The 3,044-nt window shown below is 42.0% G+C and overlaps 1 long non-coding RNA gene across 1 annotated transcript; it reads left to right on the forward strand.

Annotated features, from left to right (window-relative positions):
• The first annotated feature begins 1,200 nt into the window (after positions 1-1,200).
• Positions 1,201-1,539, forward strand: LOC116401522 (uncharacterized). Its single transcript, XR_004214000.1, has 3 exons — positions 1,201-1,225; positions 1,338-1,403; positions 1,515-1,539. It is a non-coding gene; the product is annotated as an uncharacterized LOC116401522 (long non-coding RNA).
• The last annotated feature ends 1,505 nt before the right edge of the window (positions 1,540-3,044 follow it).

Genomic DNA, 3,044 nt, shown 5'->3' on the forward strand with positions numbered 1-3,044 from the left:
AGTAACTTTTCATCATTAATATCCTTAGATAATCTTGACCAAATTTGAAGTTGATCACATGAATTCTGTGGGAGGAGTTTGTTAAAATACAACGTCTGAAAACGATGAAAATTGCCAAAAAAGCCAAAAATGGCTTAACTACTGTATCGCTCCCTAGTGGTTGAATGGAATGAAAATTGTAGGGTACGTAACAATATACGATGTGCACATATGAGACAAATGTCGCGATTATAGGTTAAATGGTTTTGAAGTTATGAGTATTGAAAAACAAACCCACGCCTTATGAAGTTCATTGGTCCATATCTTCAAAACATAAGGAGATATCAAACATCTTTTAATAAAATGTTATTATATAGATCCAATACTGATCCACGGGAAACTTAGTAGCAATCAGACTCAGCATGTAGGAGGAGGTTGCAAAAAATGGGTTTTTCACGAAATTCAAAATGGCGGAAAATTTTGGTAGGCGGAGCTTAGGGGTCCAACCGTTCGGTACGAGGCTCACGGTTCGGTACGCATGACGAACCGAACACTACGTTTGAATAATATTAGTGCATTTGGAAAATGCAGAAGCTTAAATTGTGGGAAATATTATGTTTTCGGTGGAGCCACTGTTCTCAAACTGGCAACCCACATGACGTAACAGACAGCGTGCTCTCTGACACGCCCACCACCAAAGAAAAATGTTCTACTCCAGTCAGGCACTTTTGCACTGTGAGACACGCTACATTAAGCTAGCTCGCTGCAGTATGGCTAGTAATAGACCAGAAATAGAAGATCCTTCAACGACCTGCAGGTCTGGTGTTTGGAGCCACTTTGGTTTCTCTGTGAACTATGAGGGCGAGTGGTGGATAAAAAAAACACTATGTTGCATTTGCTACAGGAGTGGCTACATCAGTGGGAATACCTCAAACATGTTAACCCATTTACGCCGACATCACCCCAGTGTGGCAGTGGGTGGAACTAAACGAAAACCTGGAACAGCACACACGCTTCAAACTCTCAGCCACTTCCTCTACCCTGTCTGGCAGCTCTCGCCCCAGCCGCAGAAGACCAGTGTCCCTCGGGGCTACTACAGCCACCAGCCCCGGACTTTCCATCGATTGTCCCTCATCCCGCTCTGCCCCCTCTTGTGTCCCCCACGGTCCCCGGCTGCCTGCCAGCAGCACATCACCACCACCGAGCCTGCCTGCTGAGTAACACGGCCACCTTCCCCCGTCTCCTGGTCAGCGCATACCTATTTTGCATTTGACTTCACGTATGAATCAGAATGCATTTAATATTATTATAAGTATGTATTTTAGAGTTGTAATAATAAAATATGATTATTATTTCAGAGCCTTCAACATCGGCTGCAGGACGTGGCCTCTATGGGTCCCAAACTCCTTCCTCTCCCTCCCACTGTAAATGCTTTAAATAATCTGAAAAAAACAAACTATTATAACATGATGGTGACATTAGCCATGATGAAGAGTAAACAAAACATGGTTATGCTTTTTCTGTTATTTATACAGCCTCCCAACCTGCAGAGACCCGACCTTCATCATCCAGCTCCTCGTCTGTTGGACCCACGATATACTTCATGTAAGCTTTCATTGTATGCCAACCCATGAAAATCTGATCATTGTCTTTAATTCAAAGTAAAAAAAAAAAAAATCTTTTAATAGGTCACCCTGACCCTCCCGAGAGCTCAGAGGGATTGGTGTCGTGGGTCCAGTGTGACAGCTGCCACACATGGTATCACACTGTGTGTGTGGGGCTGGGACGAGGAGCTGGATGATGAAGAGGATTATTTTAAATGCAATTTGTGTCCTGATTTTTAATAAAATTTTTGATTGGTTTGTTTTTAAATAAATGTTTGCATAGAACTTTTCAAATCATTTGCAGAAGTTATTTGTCTTTCACTTTAACAATGTAGCTTTTTAATCGTGAATACTTGTGTTTTTAGTTGTAATAGAACTCTTACTCTGCACTGTGTGTTATGACAGTAATTGTTATATACAATATGTGTACATAATTGTTAAATTCCATGCATCAGCTGGTGTTTTGCCAGTGATTGACATGAGAAGAGTTTAACAAAACATCCAGCAGGTGGTGGTATACACTCAAGCGGAAATTAAGGAGCTTTTATTGCTCAATTTGGAGTTGTTGAAGCGTGATATCTTATTGTGAAGGACAGAACTACGTTCCCGGATGTGTTGACAGCATTGATGGTCATTTTTGCGACCCTGTAACAAGCGAATATCCCCGAAAAAACAGCAGCACCCAGTGTTCACAACGAGGATAGAAGTCTGTACGGATTAGGCGAATAGCGGCGCACGGCTAATTCACCGGCGTTAGCATCGTTTTAACGACTCTAGTAAAGGCAAAGCTAACTTTAATAATTACAACAATATTTAGTTTGAAAGTTATAAAGTTAAACTTCAGTTTAACACCATTAAATCAACTGAAAACATAACACGATCATTTTTAATCAACATTTTAAGTGAATTGTATTGGAACATTAGCTAAAAACTGCCCGGTTCGGGGTACAACTCCGTTACATAGAAACGTTATCAGCCGGAGCATGAACAGAAGAAATAAAGTGACCCAACCTGCTCCGTGTAACCGCAGCTGAGGGTTGAAAACAGCGTCCAGGAGTTTCCGTTGTCGCTCGTTCTGCTCTTTTAAAACAGAAAGTTCCTCCTCGTACTCTGCTATCGTTCTTTCAAACAGACCAAATATCTCTTCATCAGCCGCAGTTAGTCGCTGGTTGAGTAAACATCTCAGCATTTGGACTTTAGACATTTTCACTAAACCACAGAGACGTTTCCTCCAGACAAACTCCGTTAAAAACGGTTTGCTCACTCTGAGCTGCGCTGTGTTGCTTATGTTCGGGTCCGTCTACTTCCTGGTAGCATGCTAACTTCATTAGCTCCGTATGACACCAGGAGACAATCCACCAACGACACACACTTTCTCTCCACACAAACTCCGTCAAAAACACCGTTTACTAGTGATGGTTCCTTCCGTGTCGAGGCTTCAAAGCATGTGTTGAGTAATCA

Source organism: Anarrhichthys ocellatus, unplaced genomic scaffold, assembly GCF_004355925.1.
Source record: "Anarrhichthys ocellatus isolate YVR2014 unplaced genomic scaffold, GSC_Weel_1.0 scaffold501, whole genome shotgun sequence".
Taxonomy (NCBI): Eukaryota; Metazoa; Chordata; class Actinopteri; order Perciformes; family Anarhichadidae; genus Anarrhichthys; species Anarrhichthys ocellatus.